The sequence below is a fragment of the Lontra canadensis genome, unplaced genomic scaffold (assembly GCF_010015895.1).
Source record: "Lontra canadensis isolate GAN:19392208 unplaced genomic scaffold, GSC_riverotter_1.0 scaffold65, whole genome shotgun sequence".
Lineage (NCBI taxonomy): Eukaryota > Metazoa > Chordata > Mammalia > Carnivora > Mustelidae > Lontra > Lontra canadensis.
The window spans coordinates 4,250,789-4,278,339 of NW_022631059.1; positions in this window are offsets into that span (position 1 = coordinate 4,250,789).

The window sequence follows — 27,551 nt, forward strand, 5'->3', positions numbered from 1 at the left end:
GGGGCTGCGCTTGCAGCGCCTGGCGGCGGGGGGCGCGGACCCGGGGCTCCCGCGCGGCGACACCCAGCCTCGCGGCCCGCCCCTCCCGATGCCGCGGCCTCGGCCGGAGCAAAGCGGCCGCCTCGGGGGCGCCGACCCTGGCTTGTCTCGTGCGCGGGAATTCGGGGAGCCGGGGTGTGCGCCCCTGAGCTTCGCGCCGCACCCCGGGAACACTGGCGCGTCCGCCGAACGCGGGAGCGTGCTGTCCCTGCACGCGGTGATGTGACCCCAGGCCGGGCGCACGGCCAGGCCCCCACTGGCCCCTCGGAGAGCACGTATTGTGAATCACAGCCGAGCCGGCCTTTCGGCTGGAACATCAGATTAGACCCGTGGTCCGCACTGCGTTCCGGACTTGTTTACTTCAGCTCGGTCTCTCCCGGGCTGGAACGCGAGCCTCCTCGCAGGGGCCCAGTTTTATTCATCTGTGTTCCCACTGCCTTCTCACCTGGCTTGGAAGAGGCATGTTTTTAAAATATGCTTATGAATGAAGCGCTTTAGTCCCCACGCTCTGCGACTTCCCTAAGTGACTTTGAGCCTTTAGAGCCCTTATCTGTTAAGAAAGGGGGAAAAAATGGGGGGGGGTAATAATCCTTGTAATTTGTGCCCTGTCTGCCTCTCTGGGGCTGTCGTGAAGATCAAGTGGGACGGGTGACAACGTTTGTAAACCATCAGATGCGAGCAAATAGCACATAGGATGCCTATTCATTTTGTCCCCTTCGCTGGGAAAGCTTTTAACGAAGTAATTCCTGGGCTTGTTTTTCAGCCGATGGTGGTCGCCCTTCGTGGTCAGTCTTAAATATTTATCGAGGGACAATCTCGTTCTTACATTTAGGAAATCAATCAGGCTTCCATTTCTTTGAGAGAAATGAACAGTGCTTGCACACATAAATAATGGAAGAAAAATCCTCGTATTCCCAAAACAGCCACCCAGGCAACCTAAGGGCCCAAGAGCAGGGAAATCTCGAAGCATCCATGAGATCGGCATAGGAACTCAAAGGCAGCGTTGCACAGCTCTAAGCCAGCCGCATCCAGGCATGGGACTGTGTGCGTGCTAGTGTTAAGTGAGAAGCAGAGAGGCACGCTGGAAAAGATGGTGTCCGTATACGCCCTGACCCATATTGGAAGGGAGAGGAGGATGTAAATCATTATATTTGAATGTTCCTTGGCTGTTTTATTTTCCTGTCAAGTGGCTTAAGCCTGATTTTTTTTTTTTTTAAGCATTCCCTCATGGCCAAGTATGTGTTTCCTTGGAATTGAAATCTAGGTTGATGGTTTTATATTTTAAAAGCTTTCATTGTGACTCATTCTTGGCCTGGGATAGGACTCTGTAATACTCCCCAAGCTCAAAGAGCCTGGGTGTCCTGTTTCTTGGGCCTCGTTCGTACCCACTTTCTAACATTTTGCCAGGGGATCCAAGAAGTCACTTTTGGAGACAAGTGTTTCATTGTCTTCCTGTCGTCTTAATCAGTACGGAAGGGAACCATAAACATGGAATTTCCCGGCTGAAGCCAGACGACGGCAGGGACAGAAGGTTTTCAAGTGCTGACAAGTTAGTGGTTAGACAATATCGGTCAGCAGTGCGAGACTCACACCCTCTAGAGAAGAAGCCGAGATGAGACAGGGCTGGGGAAGGCCGATTCGGGCCCAGCATGTAGTAAGTTCTACCCAGATGGGCAGCGTGGTTTGTTACGGGAGCTGTCTTGCGGACACACAAAGGCTCTGTTCTCTCTGGAAGGGAGCAGCTCCAAAGAGTAGGGCATCGTGGCGGGTACTGCGTACTCCCCCAGCACATTTTCAAGATTCCTGTTCTGTGGTCTGGGAATCCAGATGTGCCCACAACCGTGCACTCACGTGGAAGAGGGGGGTTCAGCAGTCTCAAATACACACCTTTTAACTTTGACCTTTTTAGTGCCTCTTAAAAGACAGATGGTCATTCTTTTATCAAGACGAACAGCAAAAACCTCATAAATATCTCATTTGCAGAGATCTGACACAACAGGCAGATTCTGGCCAGATTTAGGAAACAAGAGCTTTCACGTTCTGTATCCCGGAATAGCTCTCGAGACCTTGAGTATCTCCAGCCTCAGACTAGCTCTGACCTCAGCCACCACGCCCCTCCCCGGCGGATCGACTCTGGGCAGAGGCAGCAGACTCCATTATATCAGGTTGTAACACCAACAGTTCAGTTCAATGGGCATTTCTCCCAACCTAGCAGTGGCCGCTTCTTGCTTTTCCTGGGCGCTGCTGAAAGGGAGGATACAGGGCAAAACCCTTGCCTTCAAGGAATTTGCAATCTCCACCGACCCCGCCCGCACAGCGGCGCTTCTAACCCTCTCTCCACCTCCGGCCTCTCTTCCCCTCCATCCACCCTCCACGCTGCAGACATGGTGACCTTTCCAAGGCGCAAACCTCATCATGTCACTGCCTGATTGAGGCCCTGAAACAGCTCCCTCCGGCCCACGCCGTGATGCTTGGCAGAAAACAGGTGCTCTCTAAGCCGGGCCCTTGCTAATAGTAACTAATGACGGTCTTTTCATGGTTGGCAGAAAAAAAATTAAGTTAATTGATGGAATAGTCTCCGTTTTAAGTGTTTCTCCCCTCACTTTTCTTAAGCCTTTGGTCCCTTCGACCACTTGGCTATATTGGATTACACTATAAGACTATATCTGATTTGTCCCAGAACCATGAATTTCATTAATTTTTCTTTTTTTGCACAGAGCAACATTTCCTGGTGTTCTGCCTGTGGCTGTTCTGTTTTCTCAACACGGTGGAGTGTCCACGGGGACGGGGACCCGGCATTCAAGGCCCTTCCCCACAGGGCCACCTAACTGGTGAGCTTTTAAGAGCCTGGATTTCGAGTCTTGCCCATCGGCTTGGTTAAGCTTCTTCGAGACTTAGTGCCCCTGTCATGTGGTGTAATAAATCTTGTGGCACGGACAAATACATGGATTTCTAGAAAGGTGAGATTAAATATAGGAAGTGCCCGAGAGTACCAGATGGTCAGTGTCCTAAGTGGGTGACTCTGTCTTCCCCCCCATCACTTGCTGTCCCCACTCACCTAGGCTCTTTGTGTAACCGGCTCCTTCTTGTGACTCAGGCCTCAGACCACCCCAGATGAAGTAGCATCCACCCTCCGACCTTGCCTGTGCCATTGGGAAAGGACTGTCCTCTCCCAGGTCCCGAGGCCCACCACCCCATGGGCCCATGCTCAGTCAGCTTCAAGACTCCATCAATATCTAACCTCAGGGCTTTTGGTCTTTGAGGCCAAGAAAGAGACCTCTTTGGTAGTAGCTCATGCCAGCAAAGCAAATCTTCTGCACTCTTTTTTTTTTTTCCTTCCAGGATGATGTTGACACACGTGTACTAAAATAAATCAACCTTTCCATCTTAACCATCTCCCTTGGCAGGAACAATAAGTTGATGTGCCAAGCCAGGGCTGACCTGTGTGACTCAACCCTCGAAAGATATGAAGGAAATCATTGTGTTTTCATGGTAACAGGTTGTAAGACCCAGAGAGCTCGTCCACCTTGTTTCTTCCCATGGCTGTAGCCGCTGACCTGTTTGTGGGTTTCTGTGTGTTGTGTGAGCCCAGAGCTGGAATCTGGTTCTCGCCCGATGCCACCTTTGTAACCGGCCTTCTCTTAGCCAGGTAGCTTTGTATGTATGCATCAGGAGTCCCTTGAGCGCAAGCGACAGAACCCAAATCAGACTGGCTTAAGCTTAAAACCAAATGTGTTAGCCCAGGTGTCATTTAAAAAAAAAAAAGAAAGAAAATCAACCTAAAAAACAAAACAAAAAGTCAGCAAAGCTAGATCTGGAGGGTACACGAGATCAACAACAGTCTCTCCCTCTCTCAGCCTTTCCTTCCTCTGCGTTGGTTCATGCTCAGGCTAGCTCTCCCCAGGAGGTAGCAAATTGATATCTGGAAGCTCTGTCCTAGTGTTTCACAGCAGAGCAACCCCAGAGGAAGGACCCTTCTCTTCCCTAATGAGCCCAAAAGGAGTTCTAGAATTAACTCTCATTGACCCGCCCTGAGTCACCTCCTTATCTCTAGACCCTGAAGCCTAAACTGAGGCTAGAAAGTAGCGATCATCTCATCAGTCAGGCCTGGGTCATGAGACCACCTCTGGACTCGTGAAGGTGAGGGTGGCAGGCTCAGGGCCGCCCAGACAGAATGCATGACAGGTTTGCCTTTTTGGAAATCAGGGGGTTGGACCCAAGGAAAGGGATGCTGGGTTCTCCGATGCAACAGATTTCTGCCTCAGGCCAGTTTTCAATCCACACTCTGGGCCCTTTACACAGGCCATCTGCCCTTCCTGGAACTGATTTCCCGGGCTTTGGAAGCTTTGGTCGGGACCGGTTGTCCTTCACAGCCTCTCTGTCGCCCAGCCCGCAAGTGCTGATTTGGCCCCAGTCTTTCGTCGTTGTGTTTCCTGTCTTACCCTTCACCCTCCGGTGGTTTCAGGTCCTACCTGCCCTTGGGCTCTCTCCACGAACGCCACTGTCCGCTCTCCCCTCTCACTCTGAGCATCCTTCCCAGCTGCACAAAGGTGCCTGGGTGTCCCACAGGGAACCTCAGCTTCCCTTCGAGGGACACTGTTCCTGCTCTATTCCAGACCTGCAGCAGCAGCAACACCTGGCATCCACGCCCCAGAAACGCAGCTTTTGGCATCGTCTGCCATCCCAGCTCCTCCTTGCCTGAGCCACCGCACTGTTCCTGACCAGAGTAGGGGGATGTCCGCAGCCCTTCCTCCTTCCCACCCCCCACCCCCCCGCCCCGGCTGCTCCGCTGGTCTTGTCTCTTTCGCCTGGAAAATCACAACAACAGCCAGTCTACCTGGTCTGCCTGCCTCCAGTGCTGGTCCTGCCGTAGGATAAACCACCACTTTACTGAAAAGATCGATCTGTTCGTGTTCCTCTCCTGACCAGACCCTTGCTTTGTCATCCCGCCGCCTATGGGAGAAAAGGAACTCCTTGACTTCGCCTCTAAAAGCCTGAAGTGCCCCTGTGGTCTCTCAAGCCACACCTGCCGCACATCCTATGCCTTCTGGAACATTCTCTGCCCACTCCATGCTTGTGCTTTCCCTCCCCTCTGACACATGCTCTCCTCTGCCTTGAATAGTTTGCTCCACTCCCACCCTCTTCTCCTTGAAAATTCTCACTCACCTTTCAAGATCATCATGATGATATCATTGCTGAGGCCTTCCCATCCCCCCAGGGAACATCAGTCACTTTTGCTTTGTGGAGCACAAAGCACCGTGTTCATTCCTGGCCTGCAGGATACGCCACCACCTTGTCTTGGGTTTTCACCTCTGTGGGCCCCAGGAGCCGGGGACTTCGGTGGGGGGCAGGCACTGACCTATCCTCCTCTGAGTCTGGTGCCTACCAGCGGGAGCTCTCGTTCATCTTGCACGACCTAACGAATGTCATGTGAGCACCTCTCGTGGGGCCAGGGGAGTGAGGGGGACCCACCAGGATCGGAGGGGGCCGGGAGGCATTGCAGGCATCGTGGTGGGAAGATGGATGGATCCTGCTTTACACCCACAACCCTGGGGTCAGGAATCGTGGCTGGTGAGGCCAGGCCAGGCAGAGTACAGGTAGATATCAGGGCCTGCTCCCTGTAATCGGAAGCCATCCATAAGCCCAGAGGCCTCCGGGGTATTGGGGCTAATGAGAAGGTTGTGATGAAGAGGACAGAGGGGAAAAAAATCTGGCTGAACTTTGAGTCTCCAACTGGCACATCCCCTCCTCCCTGTGAAAGGCCCGCTCGTCCGCAGCTAGCGGTCTAAATCAATTTGAGTCTTAAGGTTGGATTGTCGGTGATAAACACATGTCCCTGGTACCCTCTTTCTCTTTTTTTCCTTCCAAAGTTCAGTAGCAAACCTAGTTAAATGTTTTCTTTGGCTCTATTAGATGTGACTTCACTATTCTCCCCTGATGGCATCCGCAGCCTGCTTCATGTCTTTCTGATGGAAATAAAGGCTGATTGAGTCGGACTCGTGTCAGATTATCTCTGGAAATAGGACGGGACGTGGGGTCTGGGTGAAGCTCATTCCGTTCTCTCTGGGTGCTCCATTTCTCAGGAGGAGCCAGGGAAAGCAGGACGCGTGCTCCGAGCACCTTCCGAAGGAGAGAGGTTTTCGGGCCCATGGGGACTGGACAGTGATACACCTTGACGTAACCGGGGGTCACTCGTGCAGAAGGCCCAATGCAAGTAGGGCGGGGAAAGGTAGGCTAGGTCTAGAGAGAAGCCAAGCATCCACGGACTCCCCTGCGTGGGTGGTATTTCCTGCTACAGCAGTTATCGTGATTGCGACGTCCCGCACTTCCCTGTTGACCCAAGGACCCCTCCCAGCAATCGGTATTAAGACCCGAGGCAATCAATGGAGGGACCGATTGCTTTACCGATACAGAAGAACCGAAGAGCCACAATGAGGCCAGCATTCCGGGACATGCTAGAGCTGGGTGAGACACTGCTCTCAAAGAACTCGAGCCTAGCTGGGGACACAAAGCCAACAGACGGGAGACAATTAGCGAGCAATGGAGCTTGAAAAAATATGCCAAACTGACTATAAAGGCAGCCGTGGCTCAGCGAAGGGAGAGACTGATCATCTCCGCGGAAGCCTCCTTCATGGAAGGAGGTAGAGGCAGGCCCATGCCTCGAAAGAAGGATGGGGAAAAGCTTCAGGAGCGGAAGGGCGTGGCAGAGGTGAGGGCTCGGTGTGCAGACATAACGCTAGGGGACAGGCAGGCGAGGGACGAGGAGGGAGTCGCTGAGCTGGGGGAACACGGGCGGTGAGAGGGGAGCATGCAAACCCAGATTACACCCAGATCTGGGGGCCCCCCCGGGGAGTCAGGGTTTTCCTTCTGATGTTTATTCAGCTCATAAGCCTTTACGGTGCGCCTATCTTTATGGCGCACCATACATTTATGCCGGCCACTGTGAAAGGTGCTGGGGATTCAAGGATGAGCAAGACACAAAAGGCGAGTCAGACACAGGAATATCTTCTAGCAGGTGCTACCGCGGAGAAACGCACCAGGGGCAGGCAAAGAGGTGCAGCCGGCCTAACTCAGCAGAGTTAAGCAGGCTTCATGGAGGGAGTCTCCTAGGGCGCTAGGAACTGGTGGGCGGTGGAAAAGACAGAGGCATAATCTGGGCAGGAACGAAGATGTTCGCTACAATGTTGTTTACTGGAGCAAAGAAGTGGACAATCTAAATATGCAACAAAAAGTGGCCAGTTAGATACATCATGACCCTCCGCAGGAATCCCCCGGAACATTTAGAAAGAATAAAGCAGTTCAGTATGTGTGGATTGGGAAAGGTCTGCAAGATAGAGTGTTAAGAAAAAAAAATGCAAGACCCAGAAAATGATATATTGTTTGCCCTTCTTCACGTGATATTGTTTGCCCTTCTTCACGTGAGAAACATACACACACACACACACACACACACACACACACATATATAGTTCATTGGCAAATGACTAGATTATCTCTGGAAAGAGACACAAGAAACATGGAATGTTGGTTGTTCCCAGACAGAGGAAGCGGGAAGAGGACAGAGGGGAAGGCTGTCCCTCAGACTTGGTGTGAAATGACTCCATTAGGAGACAGTGCCTGAAGCCTGACTCTTCCAACGTGCTGGAGACCACCCAGCTGGGCGGGTGAGGATAGCACTCTGGGCAGAGGGGACAGCCCAGATGAGCCCTGGGGAAGGTTTGGAGGAAGGTTCTCTTGCGACAGGCAGAGGGCCAGTCAGCAAAGCCTGGCCCACGGAGAGAATGAGGTGCTGGGCTGAGCTGACACTTGGGTCAGAAGCCCCTCACTCACACTGTCTGCCACGGTCGCAGACCTCGCGTGATGGTTTTCAGAGGTGTGGACTTGCAGTCTCATTCTGGCTGTGATGCTGTAGCAGAATACACAGAGCGGGGGGCTTATAAATGACAAAAGTCTCTTTTTCATCATCCTGGAAGCTGGAATTCCAAGAGCAAGGCACAGGCACACTCACGTTCTGGGGGCTGGAGCTCAGAAGCCCGGTGCCATCTCTTTCCTAAGGAGGGGCACTGATCGCATTGGTGAGGACTACACCCTCATGACCTGGTCTCCCCCCAAAGTTCCCACCTCTCACACCATCACCTTGGGGGGCTTGGATTTCAACAAGTGAATTTGGGGGGCAACGCAACGTTCAGAGCACCCGTGTGACCATGCTGAGTTGCACTTCCTAGAATTTCCTTCCTTGTGTGTTGACAGTGAGGACGGGCTACAAGGAGATTTCTGCAAGATTCAGAGGGCGCCTTCCCCAGCGTGAGGTACAACGATCAACATACCAATGTGAGGCTTTTCCTTCCCACCGTTCGCTTTCTAGGAGGAGGAAGCAGAAAATAGCCGAAGAGAAGTAATGCGAGCCCAGAGATTGAGAAGTGCTAGGTGAAAACTAAGAGGCAGGATGGGGGTCGCTCTAGACAGGGGATATTTTGGGGGAGGGGGAGCTTCTCGGAACAAGTGACGTAGCAAAGGACGGGGAACATGCGGGGTGAGACCAGAGCCAAAGTTCTTGTGGGCCTTGGAAGCCAAAGCCAGGAGTTTGGGTTTTATTCTAAGAACATCCTGGAGTCAAGGCATCTTTCGAAGTTGGCTGCGTGAAAGCCCCCATGTAGCTTTTCCTCTCCGGGTGTATGTGTGTATGTCTGGGCGGGGGGAGAACTTCATGTCTCGGTCTTTGCCTGAGGTTGACCCACAGTCCTCTCCATCCTGCATCGGTGTGAGGAGGGCCCGACTCCCTGCGGGGCTCACCAGAATTCTGTCTTTCCAAGGAAATCAGACTTCCTCTCACTAAGGAGTTCTTTTCAGGGCCCCTGATAAAAGCATCATGTGGACGCTGAATTACTCGTGTGGTTTCACGCTTCATTTCCCTAGGATGTCATTAGCAACATCAGGCACTGCTGTCTTCATTCGACAGAATTTCCTACACTGTTCTGCCTGGAACAGGGGGGAAAAACAAAAGGGAAGGCATGGTGTTGGGATGTTGGCTTGGGAGCAGCAGAGGGGCCCTTTCAGGGCAGCGGGGAAGTCCAGCAGAGGGAGAGCACCTCACAACAGGACAGATTGCTGTCATCGTCCCAAGGGGTCACTGGTCAGCCCCACGTCCTCTGGCTCCTGTTCCCAGCCTCCCGGCTGTAGCGTTTCTAATTGATTTAGAAATAACGAATGTATTGGTTGGATGCCCAGAGACCACGCAGGCCAGAGAAGCAAGGCTATTTGTCCGAGGCCACATAGTTGCCCAGTGCCAGCGTTGGCCTTGAACCCAGTTTGACTCCCTCCAAGAAGAATGAGTGCCTTCCCAGAGTCTTCTGTGAAGAACTCTATCTCCTGTGTGTGGTTCTCTGGGATGACAGGTGCCATTTCTCACTCAAGACCGTGATCCGGTTTGGAAGCAAGGCCTGGGGGGCAGGTGTACAGGTCAGAGGGAGCAGAAGCAGGGAACCATTTCTATGCTGGTAAAAGGACTCAGACCCTCTTGCCACGCAACACACACTTAGAACACACCAAGTTTTTCTTGGAACCATCTGGTACCTCGACTATCTTCACCTAACGTTGGGTAGATGGGTCAGGATGTGGTGGACCGCTTCCTGGGAGTGCTGGCTGTGCTGACTGGTCTCTTGTCATTTAAAGACCCAAACCTCCACCTTCAGGAAGCCTTCCTGGATTGATGGAAGAAGGAATAGCTTCTCAGATGTGGACTAGTGTTTCCAGACTCACTGGCCTTCCCGGCAAAGGTCCCAGAGCTGAGTCTCATTGGCCTGACCTAGATCACACAGTTCAATGAGTTGCTCCCACCCGGGGAGTGAGGCTCCCTCTGGCCCAGCCTCATTCACCTACTCCTGAGACAGCCAGAGGTGGCCCAGCTCTCCCGACCACACAGACCGAGGTGGGCGGGGGATGCTTTCCCGAGGAAAATCGGTCTGCTTCCAGAGGAAGGAAAAGCAGACGCTGGGCAGGTACGGGGCAGCAGCCCCCAAGGACTGAAAACAAGCATTTCCTTATCTCCCTCTCAGAGCCAGAGAGCCGCGGGACTACGTATACCCAACTCGCTTCTATCCTACGCTCAAGCAGAGTGGGGGCTTTGTCAATATTTGTGGAGTGAATGAAGGAATAAACGAATGGCAGACGAGGGAAAGAACTCCTGAGAGCAAAGGCGGGGCTCACAGGTGGGAAGAAAGCAGGCCCCCAGCGGACCCGAGGCAGGGAACGGCCCCGGCCCCATGCGCAGCAGCCCCGGCCCAAGAGACCAACGGGAAGCCCTGGGAGGTGTGGACAGGGCCGCAGCAGCCGGATGACCTCCCTGCCCAGGGTGCTTGGGCCTGCGGTTCGGCGGGAGGCCGCGGGAGCTGGCGAGCCAGTGGCAGGTCTGTGGGCTTAGGGTGCAGCGTGGTGTGAAATGAGGGGCTCTCTCCTCAAATGGATCCGCCTTGGCCAGTGGCCCTGGTCCTGGAGCAAGCTTCACGGCAACAGATGGATCCGGAGCGATAGGAGAGAGCCCCCGGGCGTGATAATTTCCTTGCTCCTTGAAAGCTGAGCAGTTGCCAGCCCAGAATGGAGAATCACTGATAGGTATTTTTCTTGAGTTGGGGGATGGGCGGCTGGAGGCCTGCACCGCATCCCGGTGGGGGGGATGTTGGGGCTGCTTGGCCTCCCCAGAGGCGGGCCTGGCCCGTGAGGGGCTCTCTGGGCCCCTGACAGCAATGCTGGGCAGATGGAACAGCAACTGGGCCCGTCATTCTTCGGTTTCCGGGAAAGGAAGCCGTGCGCATCTGAAGACGAAACAAGGCCGCTTGGGGTTGCTTTTCATGCGAATCCCATGCCTGAGTTTCCCATGTGGAGGGAGAGGCTTTTTCACAGCTTCTTGATCTTTTAAAATGAGCAGGACGTGGAAGCAGGAACCATCTGCTGGGCCCCACAGGGCCTGCGGGAGGAGGAACGTCCCGGGCTCTCGGCTCCTGCCGGTTGTTGAAAAACTGCCTAACCGTGTCCCTTGCCGTGTATGCGTGTGTGCGTGCATGTTTGCATGTGCAGGTGTGCACACGTGTGTGCGCATGTGTACGGGCACGTGTGTATGTGCACGTGCGCGTGCACACGTGTGTATGTGTGTGTGCGTGCATGTGCGCGCGTGTGTGTGTGTGTGTGTGTTGGGGGCACTGCTGTAGCTACAGCTAAGCTCAGCATCTGGAATGAATCACCGCCCACAACTGGGAAACCAGGGCTCCTGCCCCCTCACTTTACACACAAAGAAGCAGGTGCGTGTGCTGACTTGAGGTCACCGAGGGGCAGAGCCAGGATGGGACTCAGGTCCAACTGGCTCCAGAGCCCACGCCCAGTCCCTCAGTCATAGTGTTAACTGGGCGGGTGGCGGGGGTGGGGGATGGGGTCACGGCACCCATGATGATTTGAGTTAAGCCACCTCAGCTGAGAGCACTTCCTAAGGAAGCTGTCCAAGGACTAACCTCGTAGAGTCCCCAGCAGTGACAGGGGGACTGGGTCGTCAACAGGTGCTGACAGAGCAGTCACCACATGCCAGCACAGAGCTGGCTGCCCGGGATGCCATGGCCATCCTGGCACAGAGTCCCAGCCTCAGGGCAAACAGGAAGCTCCCCGGAAGGGTGATCAGGGAAGTCCTCCAGGAGGAGGTAACATGGGAGCAGAGAGACTATCTTGGAAGAGCACCGCAGGCAGAGGGACCAGCAGGAGGGTAGGAGCTTGGCTGACGCTTTCACAGAATGGGGGGGCGGGGGTGTGCATGGGACAAGAAGGGACACACCAGGGACCAGAGGATGCAGAGCCTAAGAGGCTGTGGGAGGGGCCCTGGATTTGGCTGAATCTAATCAGGCCGCTGGGGACTCCTGGGGTCTTTCCATGTGGGCCCTCGCAAGGTGGGAGTCTCAGTGCCCTAAGGGAGGAGGTCCCCAGACCCCTTCAGCAGCTGGCGGCTCTCTTTCAGGCCTTCCAAGCTGCTCTGCGGAGAAAGTTCTGAGCGGGGCCGGGGAGGTCTCAGTCCCCCATCCCTGTGTCGCCTGCCCTTGCTACCACCGGGAACAGAAAGATTCCAGGGCCCTTCTCCCGAAATTCTTGTGGACCCACTACGTGACCCCCGGTACAGGGCTGGCTGGCGCGTTCAGCTCCGTGCTGGGAAGAGTCACCACCCCGAACATCTCCTTCTTTCCGAAGCCTTCTTTCTGGGCCTCTCAACCACCTCGGCTCTCCAGCTGGCTTGACTCCCTTTCCTCCGGTGGAGAAATGTTTTTGGCACTCTGTCTCATCGCTCTTTGGAAAGGTGTCCCGGGCCGCCCATCTGAAACCAGAGTCGGAAAGAAAACTGGGGGGTGGGGGTGACCCCCTCTGGTGAGTCTTCCTGCCAACGTGACACCTCTGTTTGCTCCTGTCTCAACTGGGTGTGGCCTCCTTGACCCACGCACAGTCCTGGGAGACAGAGGAGAGGGGTCACGGCAGCTGCAGGCATCCCACCAAAGAGAGGGGGCAGAGGACCCTCCCCACCATTTCCCCAACTTGGCGCCGTGGGGCCGGGTACCCCACTTGTGGGTGTTCAGCAGCAGCCCTGTTCTGCACCCATAAGATGCCAGTGCCAACCCCCCCCCCGGGACCAGGGGGCAGCCAAAGATGTCTCCAGACCCTGGCAGATGTCCCCTGGGGGACAGACACTGCCCACCTCCCCCCTACCCACACCCCGGGTCCAGACCCACTGCTCTTCACAGCCAGGGCTCTGGACGGAGGCCCCGAGGCTGGCAACTGTCTAGACTCGAGCTCCTCACACGGCTCTCGGTGACTCTGGGGCTGGAGCACATACACTGACCCCGTGAGGGACCTGGGGGAGACTGCGGCCCAAGGCTGGTGTGAGGCAGCCGCTCACCTCCACCTGAGTGTGCCATCCACTGGGATGCCTCTCCCTTGGTGTCTGGAACGGGGGTCCCCTCCTCTGAATGCAGAGATGGCCACCAAAGCCTCTGTGTCCTAGAGGAGCGTCGCGAGTGCAGGTGCATGCCGGAGCTGCGTGGACAGAGAGAAGCCCGTGTGTTGGAAGCACCCAGCCCTGCCTGGGGCCTGGCGGGTCTTTGACCAGAGATGCCCCACCTGGCTCCCCAAACTGGTGGGTACGGCCTGACCTTTACTTTTCATGCACTTGCATTTTTCATTTTTTCCCCTGGTTCTTGGCTCCGGACAAAGTGGAAAACCGTATACAGTGGCCATACTGTTGATGTCTTGCTCAGAGAGAGGAAAGATTTCACAGTTACTGAGCGAAAACACAGGTTGACAGGTAGGCTAATAAATCACGCCCACATTTCTGCATCTGCCGGTGCGGGCCTATATGGTATTTTTCCTTTCTCAAGAAGAGAATTTGAGCTCTGGACTCTCTGACAAGGCCCCATTAAATAGGGCCTTTCTCCCGCCCGCTGACGGCTGCTTTTATAAGAGTGTTTATCAAACAGAACCGGAGTCCCCTTTTCCCCTCCACTGGGAGGGTGGGGAGCCCTGCACGCCAGTGCCTCCGGGGGAGGTGAGTGGGTTTTTTTGCATGAAGTTCATGAAATTAGAGATGGCAAAGGTGCCTTCCTGGGCAGGAGCCATGGGACCCCAGCATCTAGGACAGGAGTGGGCGTCCGTAGGCATTCAGCCGGCATTAGAAGAATGACTCCTTGTGCCCACGTTGGCCAGATGGTTGACCTTTGCCTCCGGTGCCTTGCCCATCTCCTCTCTGGCAGCCAGAGCCTTCTCCCGCCTCACTCTCTCGCCCCTTCCCTTCACCAAGCCTGTAGTCACTAGGCTATAAAATGACTGTGGAATAACTATCGATCAAATAACAAATATTTCTAACATCTATCATGTATATGCCACTGAGTTAAGACCTAGAAAATGTATGGGGCTTCGGGGAGGGGAATGAGGTTCTCAGTTATGAATGATGGCAAAATCATGGCATGCCTGCGCCCACTCTCCCCTCCCACGATCGGGGCAGACATCGCTAATCACTCACCGGGCGTGTAGCTCCAGGATTCTGTTTGACATCATGCTGCTCTAGTCTGTGTATCTTGGTAGGATTAAAAACCCACCCCTCATGATACAAAGAACCGTAAGAGGCAAAACCACCGTAAGAGGGGATGAAGCCTAGATGAGGCCGTGGCAAGAGGCCTAGGCTTTCTGTGGCATGGCCTCTCACCTCCACCAAGGCCAACCTGGAAGACTTCCCGGAGGAGGTGACATGCCAGTGCATGAGCTATCTCAGCTCTCCTAGGGCATTTGTCTTTGATGAAATGGCAGGCCTGCATCCCTGCTTCTCACTGGGCCCCACTGCTATCCTGCCACCATGGCCTTGACATGTTCCTCTGCAAGGGCCCTCGTGTTTGTTGCTCCTTCTGCCTGAAATGCTCTTGCCCTAGCTCATCCCATGGCTGGCTCCTTCCCGTCTTCCAGATCCCGGTTCGAATGGTTCCTCTCAGAGAAGTCCTCAGGCTGTCCTCTACCAGCAGGTGTGATCACAGCCTCTCTCTCAGCCCCCTGCTGCTTCCACTAGCTGGGAGCTGCACACGCCGCCCCCCCCGACCGCCCACCACTGCAGCCCACACACGGAGGGGCAGGCACATTGGAGGTCCGCAATAAATATGTGTCTGAAGACTGAAGAAGAAATAAAGCCCAGAAGGTTCTGCAGAAGGCTCTGGGGACAACCAGGCCTTTGCAAAGCCTCTCCACAGAGAGGCTAATTCCATGACAGTCCCCGGAGCCCCGGTCCCTCTCCCTCTTCTGAAGCTGCCAGAGCTCCCATGCAGCCACCCGTGTCCCCTGCAGTGAGTCTCCAGTCCTCTGTGACGGCGGCGTCTGTATGTGTCCTCCCACCTGGATGCAGGGCGGGGCTCAGCCCATCCCAGGTGAGCTTTGGAAGCAAGCACAGGTATGGCCAACCAACAGATGGCAGCCGGCCGCAGAGGGGAGATCCGGCCCCCTGAGTGCGGGGTCACGCGCCAGCACCTGCTGTCCCACGGCTGTCCAAGGGCATGTCATGACAGCCTGCCGGGGTAGGCACCACTATCCTCTCCAGTTTACAGGTGGGGAAACAGACTCAGTGAGCTCAGCCATTGTTGCATAGAGGGGGGGAAAGGAGCTCAGAGAGGTGAAGTCATTTATTCTAGGCCACACAGCAGCTAAGCAAGAGAGCCAGGACTCAGACCCAGACTGCCCGACCCTCTCAGGGCCTGGCACGCTTCATCTGGTCCCTCTAGCAGAGGGTCTCGGAGGGGGAGGCAGGTGAGAGCTGGTCTGAAGCAAGGTGACTGTCTCACCCGGGGCACAGAACTGAGGGCTCTCCCTTGGTCAGGAGGGCCACCCAGGAAGGTCGGCTGCTGGCCACCACCATTCTCTGGCCTCCAGTCCCCAGTAGGAAGCAAGGGCGGACAGGCTAGGAGCCCAGCCCGCATGGCGACAAGCTTCTGGGACCCTCGCCTGCCCTTGGGTGTTCTCTTAGCCCACCCATTCGTCCCAGCTCCGCGGAGCCTGGAACAGTCCGCTCCACAGCCCCGTCCACCCTCCTAGCGGGGCCCAGGGCCAGACTCCGGGGCCTCTGATTTCTGTAACTTTCTCCCAGTGAGGCCCAAATTCAAACTCTTCTGGGTTATGTGGGGCGGCCGTTGTAAGAGACTGCCGGAAACGGGTGCTTCGGACAACGGGGATTTGCTCTCTCCCAGGGCTGGAGGTCAGGCACCTGAAATCAAGGTGCAGACGGGACCCGATGCCTCCGTGGGCCCCTTCTGGACTCTGGTGGCTCCTGCTCCTCCTTGGCTTGTGGTCCCGTCTTCACAAGGGCCTCGTTCCTCTGCGGTTCCATGTCTTCTCCTCTTTGCATGGGGACAACAGTCACTGTATTCAGGACCCACCCGAAACCAGGATAATATCATCCCAAGACCCTTAACTAAGTATATGCGCTAGGACGCCATTCCCAAATAAGGTCGCTGAGGTTCTGGGTGGATGTGGATCGGGAGGCAGGGGAGGCACCATTCAGTCCACCCCAAGGGTCAGTGGCCAGCTGTGGGCAGAGATCCCCGGGTATCCAGGGCTGCCCGCAGACCCAGATGCCCCCGAAGAGAAGGCAACATTAGCAGCTGGGGCTCCCTGCGCTCGTCATCCCTGTGGGTGTCACACCTCCCAGAGGGGTGCTGACTCTTGGTGGGGGGAGGGGGTTGTGCATACCCCATCCTCCGTCCTCCATCTCCGGTAGCTCCAGAATGGGCCTGCATGGCCACCTTCGGGGGCCAGATGGAGGCAAGGTCACCTTGGATTTCGTCATCATCATCACCAATTTGAACTTTGTTTTCATTGTGTGTGTGTAACTTGTTTTGTTTTGTTTTGTTTTAAAGGCTCACCGGGGCTAGGAAAGAATCTTTAGGTCCTGGTAATGTTTGCCACCGGCTGACAGAGGATCCATTGTCCGCAGGGCCAGGGGCTCTCTGGGGAGAGGTAGGTCTCTCTCCTGCTGGAGCCTGGGGCTGGTCTCAGCTGTCCCTGAATCCGGATTTGCTGGGAAGTGGGCTGCAGAATGGACCCCGGGAGAGTCATAAACCCCAGGCAGGAATGAAGCATGGTTTAGAATGTGAGGATTTGAGTGGAATAATATACAGCCTGGGAGATAAGCCTCTTCTCAGTCTGGGCCTGGATTCCTGTGACAAAGCCCACAGATAGGATTACTGCAAAGAACTGAACCAGGAAAGCCGCATAATGACCTGCTTGCCAGCCTGCCTTCCAGCCTTAGAGACAGTCAGCCAGGGTCTCGGCCCTCATGGAGCCCCTCACCCGCAGGGGACACCAGCAGGCAAATGGGAAGTCCCCTACAGGTGCTGGGGGTGAGGGGTGTGGAGGGAATGGGGAAGAGGGCAGGAAGCCCTGGGGGTGGGGAGGGGAGGAGGTTGGACAGAAGGCTTTGCAATACGCCTGCTTCTCTCCATCTCTTCTACCTTGCCCCCTACACTGAGCTCCCGGAATCCCCCCTGCGCCCCCAAGCATTCTCTACCCAAGAACCAGAGGAAGCATTTAAAAACTAGGTAAGGGTGCACCGGTATCAGACGGTCCAGTAATAACTGCTTTACGGAAAATGACAAGGATGGCATATCTTTTAAAATATATTTATACATTTCACATATAATATACGCTATATAAAGATTTATATTCTATAGCTATAACCCTCGAGATCTATCTGGATCTCCCTCTCACCTTGGCTAGGGGGAATTGTCGCAGGCACAGAGAATGAAGGTCTTCCCCCAACCTGGCTGTGAGCAGGTGGTCCCCCCCCCCCCCGGGCCCCGCGGGCGGGGCCTCTCTGAGCTACCCCAGACCAGCGAACCCCCACTATGGCACCTCCTCCCTGTTGGCGGTTCCTGACCTCTTAGCGGGGAGTGGGAGTTGACACGCATCTCTGCCTACAGGCCCTCTCTTCTCCGAAAGTCGCCCACAGCTCTTGAGTCCGAAACAACCAACTTTGCCCAGGTTTGAAGGGTCCTTGACACGGCGCAGGCCTTAGTGGAAAGACAAGTTCTTGCCAGGGTATAAACGCAACCCTCAGCAGGAAAGAGCCCCTGGATTCCAGAACACTCCAAGCAAGTTCTCTCCGCGGCCCCCACCGGCCCCCGGGTCAGGTGGCTTCTGATGCGTCTGGCAGAGCCCGGTCCCAGGAAGGTGCTTGATACGTAACCGAGAGGACCAAACGGCCAAATCAGGGATAATAAGGCTCATATCTCTGTGGTCTCTTCTTCACAGGAAGATACACCCTAAGCCAGATGGCAGCAAGACCTGGCATCTTTAGGACTAGGGACAGGGGAGAGAGACGGGGGCACACCCGCCAGGCCCTCTGGAAGCTCATGTCTAGTTAGGAAGACAAGATATTGAAAACCTCACCGCTGATAAGGGCTAAGCGGTTGGTCAGTACAACAGCAGAACAGACAGTCAAGGCGTCACATGATTAATCACCAGGAGAACCGTAGGGGATGATCGATGTTTTAGGAACTCGGGGGAGGGAGTCATTTGTTTTTTTAAGCTGGGCAAAGCAGACACCATGGGGGGTGATTGTGCCCTTTCAGAGGGGGCTGGTGGGGCTGTGGTCTCAGGGGGCCCTTGTCTGGGGGACTCACGCTGGTGGGAATTTGGGGGAGAGTCTTATTTTTAAGGAGTGGGTCTGACAATCAGTCGCCCCCCTGCTACAGCCTAGCCACACTGGGGCTTCAGAAAAGCAGCAAGTTCAAGGAAAGGGGGAGCCCATGAAAGCTTGATTCCCCTTCCAGCTGTCCAAGCTTCTCCAGGACGAGCCACCCATCTGAAGTCTCCCCTCTGGAGAAGGCATCGGAATTTGGTGCTTGCATTGTGGGAAACAAGGGTGAAGACATCGGCTTTGAGACCCCAAAGCAGCTGGGGCCTCTCTCCTCTGGGAAACGGATCCCACCTAATGTAACAAAAACACATCGTTTTCATGGTTGTGATAAGACTGACGAGTGTTTGGATTTTGCCTGAAATTTCAAGAGGCGAGAGCCGAGAAGTTTCCCTGAAGCTCTCAGAGCTCTGGACTGTGTTCGGTTTGGGTATCTATTAAGAAAACAGCCATTTCATCACGGCTAGTACCGTAAATTGGTTCGTGGATGCCCAAGGCTCTATATCATTAAATCGTGTCGCTATCTATAAATGGCATTCAGCCTGTTTCTCTGGGAGCAAGGTTATCTGCCTGTTGAGAAACTCCCACCCAGAATGGGGAGGTGCTGCTATGTGCAGACCTGGGTGAGACAGGCAGCAGGAACAATCCAGAAAGGCCTGCCGCCCTCCCAGGGTTGACGGTGCAGCTGCCCCTCGACTCCCTCCCGCCCACCCCAGGCCTGCTGGGCCCCCGCTCTGGGCAGTGACAAAGCAGATGGCTGACCGTGAATCACAGACTGTCTGCTGGGGCTGGCTGGCCACGTCACAGCTGGGGAGGGGGCTTCTGCAGCAGGGAGAGACCCTGAGACAAATGTGCCGGGCACTGAGTGAGCCTCCACGCCCACCCCTCTCTCTCCCTCCCCGCCTCTTTTTGTCTTGCCCCTCGAACCCAGCTGACTTGGCTCCCCCGGGGAAAAAGCTAGTGTCTGCACAGGCGCATCCCCACCTTGGCCTGAAGCCGCCGGCGCGCCCCTCCCCCAGCCGGTCTCATGAGGCAGCTGCGATGGAAATGTGGCCCCGTGGAGGCTGCAGGGCCAGGGCCGGGGTCGAGGCCCCACGCTGCCGCTTGGGCCTGGCCTCTCAGCCTCCGTGCCTCACTTCCTTGCCTGGAACATGGGATCGCAGTGGGGAGGACCTCAAACGACGCATCCCAGTGGAGAGCCGGTCCAGAGAGGGGTGGTGCTGGCAGCACGAGGCCTCGCCAGGGACGTCCTGTCCACGAGAAAGCAAGTCCCTTTGGCCTTTTCCTCCAAACCCTCCAGGGCTCAGGCTACCACTTGTCTTCTCAGAACACTGGCAACCGTGGGAAGAGGGGACATGCTTGGGAGAGAGGGACGTGGTCTGTTTGCCCAGAAGCACGAAGAAGGGGGAGATGGGAAGGGCCAACGCGTCCGTGGGGCTTTCCTGGTCTAACCAAGGCCTCACCGCAGCCCCCAAGGCAGGGGAAAGTTCGGCCAAGCCTGCAGGGGTTGGGGGGGATGATTTTCCAGGCTGGACACGGCAACAAAGCCCCAGAGGTAGCAACAGCTCCGTGTTTACGGGACAGCCAGGAGCGGTGGCCGGAGGCAGAGGGAGGGAGAGGAAGGAGGGAGCCTGTTGTTCTCTTAAATTAAAAATAAGTTCCATATGCTGATGGTCCCCCAAGGAAGGCGCCTCGGCACCAAAGGCCCTGGCGGTCTCTCGAAGACAGGCTTTCTGAGGGACAGGTCTGAACGGAGAGCATGTCGCCAAATAGGTCATCAGCCATGTGAGCCACTGGAGGAAAACAACGTTCTGGGAGCCCCCGGCGCACGATGCTCTCAGGACAGAGAGCTGGAAGGAAGTACGCGCGGGGGAGCCTTCCAGAGACCCCGGACCGGATGCTCCCAGCGACAAGGCTGATGAGAGAGAAGTTCCCAGAACCAGGGAACAACAGCTGCTGCTCTGTGGCCCTGAGGTCCTTCACCGCACCGGGCAGCGGCGGCGAGACGGAGTCTCTACAGTGCACTGCAGGCACTTTTCGGGGGCTGCCGTCTGTCCTCCCATCCTGCCAGGGAAAGTCCACGCCCGTGGCCTGGTTCTGCGGCCGCTCACCTGGCAGGTGGAAAACATGGCAGAGGGCATGGCTCTGGAACCCAGAGGGACATGGGCACCGCCGCCATGCTTGGTGGCACTGCCCCCTGCACGCGTCTTCTTCTTCTGCGTGGGAGCCGTGGTGGAGGATGTTTCCATCCGTAGCGCTCGTCTTAAGGACTGAACACTACGACATGTCCCGTGTGCCGGGCACCCAGTAAATGTCTCCTGGTGTTCCCTTGCAAGGGAGGCACCACGTCCCCCATATAGTGGTCGGGAAACAGGATCTGAGACAGCAAGGAGCTTGCCCAAGGCCACACAGCCAGGAAGCTGTGCAAGGAAGGGAGCGCTTAGGTCTAAATGTCTTTGCCCGCCTGACTTTTTTTGTCTTCTCCGATCGCCTTTCTCTTCCCCCACAGAGGGAACCTCACCTCTTTCCTGTCCTGGCCCACTCCAATGCCGCTTCCCCCCAGCTCCGCCTGGGTTCCCCACCTGCCTCCAGGCTTCCTTCTTGGGCCTTTGCACTGGCCATGCCACCCTCTGCCTCGCACCTAGGCCGCCTGGGACTGAGTCTGACTCCCCCCCTAGGAAAGTGAACCCCTGGAAGGTAGCTGGCCCCCAACCCGCGTGCAGTAAGTGGGACCGGGCACTACATCAGTCCTGTGACCTTGGGTGGGCACCACCGTGCCAACATCCGTGTGTATCCCACAGAACCTTCTAGAAAACCAGTTTCAGCCGATGCAACAGGTCTTCTGAAGGAATGTAATTCCCAACCTGGGGGCAATCAAGGCAGGGGACCCGCAGAGTCCACTCTTGTCATGTCCATAGAGTTCCTGGATTCGATGCAGAGAGAGAAAGGAAAAGAACAGAGGTGGGAGAGGGAGAAGAAGAAGTAAGAGAGAGAAGGAAGGGGGTGCGCAGAGGAAGCAAAGACACCAGAAGGGGGAGGAACCAGAACAAAATGGTGGGCGGGAAAAGTTTGAGACCATCCGGAGAGACGACCCGCCTTCAGGGCTTTGAGCTCCACCATCTTGCAGGTTCACCCAAGGAACCTGGATCTAATCCCAAACTTGGGCCATCCTCGAGCCCGGCATTCAGCAGGCCAGGGCCTGGCCACAGAGGGGAAAATCACAGAGGCCTTCAGCCAGGTGCAGCGCCCAGCCCAGGGAAGGGCACGGGGCGGGAAGGCCCACGGCCACGCTGTGGCTCTAGCCCACAGCCCCTCGAGGACAGGGACGGACGTTTATTCGCAGCTTAGCGTCCTGATCAGAACTATCCAACACCCAAACCTTTTACCACTAATAGCATGATTTCTTTCTCTGTCATCAGTGGTAACAAACGGATCTATAAAAGGTTTTAAAAGTGCTACAAATAGCTCCCCCAGTCCCCTGAAGTCAAGCTCACTGGGAAAACGGCTGATTGTCTTTCTCCCTGCCGGTCTGGGTGCTGGGTCACGGGTGGCAGACGGCTCACCTCTGCCGGCTCCGAGCCCGGTGCGCACCTCCGGGAGGGGGGTGGGCAGAGAGCCGGGTGCGGGCCTCCACCCCCCACTCTCCCTCTGCCCCCTGCCTCCTCCTCCCCATTGGGGAGCCGAGGGTGGAGGCAGGCCAGGCTTGACACGTCAGACTCCTATAGGGGCAGGGTCCGGCCCTGGCCAGAGGGGTTCGCGTTCATAAACGCAGATGGACAGTGTTTCTGGTGGTCCCGACAGCTAGGAAGGAACATGGGGCCGTGCCTCTCACCCTCTGCCTGTCCTTTGTTATGTGTCTGTCTGTCTGCCGTCTGCCTCCCGCCCCCCGACGCACTGGCCCTGGGCTCCCCTGTGCTCAGCTCTCCCACTGCCCCCTCTGGGCACGACACCCCCACGGGCCTTCTGAGGGGGCCCGGCTGGCCCGCGTGTCCCCATCCCCCCTGCCAGGGAGCACATCCGCGTTGTCTTGGAGCCTGTCACTCTCTCCCTCAAGAAGTGCCACTTCCAACACAGCAGGGAGCGCAGGCGTGGGTGTGGGCGGCTGGCGGGGGCTGGGGCGGAGGAGGGAGGCCAGCAGGGATTCGGTGCCCGCTCGGCCCCCACGTCTGCACTCAGACGGTGAGTGACTCACCCAGCAAGCGGTGTGACTCAGCTGGGCCCCACACTGATGAGACCGGCATTCAAAATGCACCTTGATAATGGGCGAGCCAGCAGATAGCCCCGAACGCAGACACACATACACACACACACACACACACACACGCTCACACCCACCTGTGCACACTCAGAACAAATGGATCCACCCCCACACACCCCCACACACTCACACACTCCACACACGTACATGCACACATACACACAGCCTCCCCCTTTCCTTCTTTGCTTCCCACAGTTCTCCCTCTCCCCCCCAACCTCCTTCCTGTTAAGAATCCAGGCTTTGGAACCAGGGACATCATCCCCCAGCCCAGCACAGCCCAGCCGTCCGTGGCCATGGACACGTTACTCCAGGGCCTGCTCCCTCATGCCCTCATCTACCAGACATGCTATTAATGCCTCCTCCTTAATTAAGCTCCATGCGAAGTACTTGGAGTGCGGCCGGACACGGCGCCAGTGCTCCGTGCTGGTCTGGGGCTCCCCAGCTAGGATCATTCACAGAGCCCTGCATCCAGCAAGCATCTACTGGGCGCCCAGTCTAGGCCCACAATCCTCCCCAGGCCCTAGATCCCGGAGCAGAGGCAGCTGGTAAACAAGGAAATTATATGCAAGGCAGCAAGGCAATTACAGGGCTTCCTGGCTAAGTGGGGTGGGGGTGGGGCACCGCAGGCTTAGGCTCTCAGGAAGAAAGCCCAGCAGAGATCTGGAGGCAGGACTGAAGGCGGCGGGGGGGGGGGGGGGGGGGGAACCCCCCCACCAGTGCTCCTTGGTCTGGTTACTTCTGCGAACAGTGGGAGGAGAAGGGTCCGCAGGGACTCAAAAGCAGGGTAGTGGCCTGTGGCCAGAGGATCCTTAAGATGACTGAGGCTGCGTGGGAAGAACACACACTCCCTGTGCCCCTAATTTTTGTTAATTTTTGTTACTTTCCGGCGGGGAGGTGCAGGATGTCTTCTATCAACAATTCTCCTTTGGTTGACAAGAGAAGAAACCCAGTTCAGTGTAGCTCAAGGAAAAACATGGGACTTCACTGATTCATAGAAGTGAGTATCTAGATAGGGTGGATTTCAGGCATGGCAAGATCCAGGGACATTAAAGCTTCCATCAGCATCTTGCTCCATTCTGAGCTCTGGTTTCCTCTACATGGGTGTCATTCCTAGAAGGTTCTAGGCCTGCACCACCTGTATGGTGGCTCTTGGTGGGTCCTGTTTTATAGCTTCTCAGATTGGCCAACCCAAGGAAAGACTTCCTTCATTACAGCTCCCCTCAGAGCCCCATGACTCCATCTCTTGGACTCACTGTGTTAAGTGCCCATCTCTAAGTGAGTCATAGTGGCCAGAGGAGTCAATTCTCTGACCGAGCAGCCTTGGGTCATGGGTCATGGGTTCCACACAGACCTCATGCGTTGGAAACTGGGGAAGGGTAGTGCCCCACCACCACCGGAAAACCAAGGCACCACAACCAGAGGAAGGGACCATTGGAAGCAACAGTGTCCTTCTTCTCCAGCTGCAGGGCAACACAGCCTGCTCTCTAACGGGCCACAGAAAGCAAAGAGAGGGCAGCTGAGAGCAACAGAGTAGTAAGAGAAGGGGACCAGGGAGAGGGGGCAGGCTGCATCCCCAGTGAGAGACTGGATTTCAAGGTGGATGAGGGTGGGGAGCTGTAGTGAGTTGATGGCGTTCTTTGGGGTGGGGTATGAGATCCCATAAGAAGGACTGGTTTCTTAGGGCTGCCAGACATCAGCTGGAAGGGTTTAACCAATGGAGATGTATTCTGGAGGTCGGAAGTCCAAAGTCGAGGTGTTGTTGGCAGGGCCGTGCTCCTCTGAGGTCCGTGGGGAAGGGTCTGTTCCAGGTTTCTCTCCCAGCTGCCAGTAATCCTGGGCTACCCTCTGTGTAAGGTGCATTGTGTCCTCCCTGCCACCATCATCCCAGAGCGGCCTTCCTGCGTCTGTGTGTCCCCTCCTTTCTATCTCTTCTGGGGACTCATGACATTAGATGCATGTGGGCCTCCCTCCCCCAGGAGCGTCTCATCTCCAGATCCTCGCCTTAGCCGCATCTGCAAAGATGCTTAGGCCAGATAAGGTCACATTCCAAGGATCTGGGTGGATAGATCTTTTGGGGGAACAATGTAACCCACTCCAGGGGGCTTGAGTTTTCAGAGGGAATTTACACGACTTTATGTTACTAAGAGAGGAAGAGCGCTACGATGAAGTCACATGAGTGCATTCGTTTCTTTGCTGATCCATCCAATGTCACAAGCATCAGCCAAGTGCACATGTGTTGAGGCTCCGTGATGGCTGTGGCAGCGGACATGGTGCCATCCTCCCCCCGTTGCCGGGCTCACCCTCCAGCCGCGGGTGTGGGCGCTGCAACAGATCCCATTCCAGGCACCTTCACGCCACCTTGGCAAGGTCTGCAAAGTTCCCGGAGGAGGCAACGTGGCCAGGGTCAGCCTTGGAGGGAGGAAGAAAGTGTGTAGGAACAGACTGAACTCACTTGACCACGGCGGGATGGGGGTGGTGATCCCTGAGAACAGGCCGTGCAAGAGGGATTGAAGGAGACCGGGAGTCCCTCGGCAGGTGGGCTCAAGTTCGCTGATGGGGACCCCGTACTCAGACAGTCACGGGGGGCTCCTGGAGGAGGTGGAATGATAGCCGTGAGTGGGGTGGGGAGGCTGGGGTCCAGGGCTGTGATTTTCACAGCAGCTCTAAGTGCTGGCCTTGTAGTTCCAGCCCACGGCGGGAGCCCCCAGAGTTTTAGGAAGTGTTTACCATGGCGCGCGCGGGCCAACAGAATGAAACTCGACACTGAGGTCAGACCCTCGTGGGGACCCAGTCTTCATTTTCTTGGGCTCCAACCTGGTGGGTCTCGTCAGCAGTCCAAGACCACCTTGTGAAACCAGAAGGCGTGACAAAGCCTTCCCGCAGGGTTCTGGGAAGCCCTGGGTCGCTGCCCCAGGCACTACCCATCTGGCCTCCCCAGGACCGGGGAGGGAGGGAGGAAGAGGACCCTGACGAGTAGGGGAGGCCCTCGGCGGGGAGGTGGCTTGTTTCTGTGAGGCAGCTTGTCGAAGCAGCCTCCCCGTTTATCGGGGTTGCTCCTGCTCGTGGGTGCTAAGAGGTTTGCGGGGGGTCATCTCTGGGACCACCCAGGAGTGGGCCAGGTTTAGATGCCAGGTTTACGGAATAGAACCACACACACACACACACACACACACACATGCTCTCACACTCACACATAAGCACACCCACATTCTCACACACATTCACTACACAATTCCTATTCCCAGAGGAAAGACAGTGAGAAAGGAGGGGGAGGGAGATGGGAAGGAAGAGAAAAGGAGGGGAAAGAAGGAGGAAGGGAGACAAGTCACCAAACCCTTGAGATCGCAAAGACCCTACCCCTGTGAGTGGGGTCCCTGCAGATCTTGGATTCCCACATGCTGATCAGGGTCCCCTGACCCGTCTCCCTGCCCTCCAGTCCCGAGGAGAGGTGCCTCCTGGCGCGTGTGTATCCATGCCCAAGCAAACAGAGCAACCACATGGCCCAGGGACACTCCTGTCTTTCTCCCTGAGGCTCAGAGGACACAGACCCCCACCTACCACTCCCACCTCCATAGCAAAACCAAAGGAGAGCAGGCTTCCCAGCAAGCCCCACTGTGGCAGGGCCCGTCATGCCGGTCATAACCACACACTGAGTCCCTCCCCATGTGAGATACGGGACACAGAGGGACCTGCACCTCGTCTGCAACCCCAGAAATAGGACAGGAATGAATGAACCACCTTACGAGGTAGTCCGTGTTTACGGAGGAGGATGTTGCCGTGTGCGAGATACTTGTCCAGGGTCCCATCTGTCCTCCGCGCGGGAGCCAGGCACAGACCCAGTTCAGTTAAATCTGCAACCAGTAGTGTGAATTCCCTGTTGCTGTTGTAACAAACTCCCACCCCCTTAGTGGCTGAAAACAACACGCATCTAAAATCTTACAGTCCTGGAGGTCAGGAGTCCAGCATGGCTGTCGCTGGGAAAGGCAGCCAGGCCGGCTTCCTCCTGGACCTCCCGGGCCCCAATCCACGTCCCTGCCTCTTGCAGATTCCGGTAGCTTCCCACATTCCTTGGTCTGTGGCCCCCTTTCCCTGCCTTCGAAGCTGCAAACCTGACTCTCTGTCTGCCTCTGCTGTCACGTTTCTGTGTGACTCCAGTCTGGAAATGTTCTCTGATTTTGAGGATCTGTGTGTGTGATTAGATGGGACCCAGTGTTTTAATCCAGAGGACTCTCCCCATATCAAGGCCCATAATTTACTCACATCTGCAAACGCCTTTCTACAGCTTCCAGGGGTTAAGACGTGGGCCTCTTTGGGGGGCCAGGCGTTTGCTCGGGCCTCTATACCAGTGCCTGGAGCTGCTCCCCAATCAGCCAGCACCTCCAGGAAGCTCCTGACAGAGCCCAGCTCTATCTGTAGGCTGCTCTGCCTAAAATCCAGGTGCAATCATCATGAACAGGGCACGCTGTGCCACTGGAATCCTCCCAACAGGGCCCTGGGGGTGCGAGGCAAGGTGTAGGCCATGAGGCTGGCGAAGAGGAGAGCAAGTGTGCTGTGTGGGAGGCAGAGGGCCTAGGGGAGTGCAGGGAGGTCAGTGTGGTCTGGAGAGTGGGACGCAGGACCTGGGGTTGGTGAAGAGGAGGGAAGATGGGGCTGGCAAGGTCAGTAGAGGCCGGACCACAAGGAGCCTGTGTTTTATTCCAGAAGTCCTGCTAAGGTGGTGGTCGGAAAGGGCAAGACTAGAAATGAGGAGTGTTTCTCCTGGGAGGCTTCGGGGCGGTTGAGAGGTGATGGCAGCTTCCGGCAGGTGGTGGTGGTGGAGCGGGGGTAGAAGGATGCTTTCAAGAGCATTCGGAGCAGGGAGAACTGACGAGTCTTGGTGATGCATTGAGGGAGAAGAGGGTCTGGGAGAGGGAGGTCAAGGACTCAGGCTGGGGCTGCCAAACAGAGCCTGATTTCGGCGTAGATAGACCGCTTCTCCTGTTTATGTCAATGAGGTGCAACTCTGCTTGATTTGGTCCCTCGGACAAGACAAACCAGCCCCTCGGGTCCAAAAACTAGGCCTGG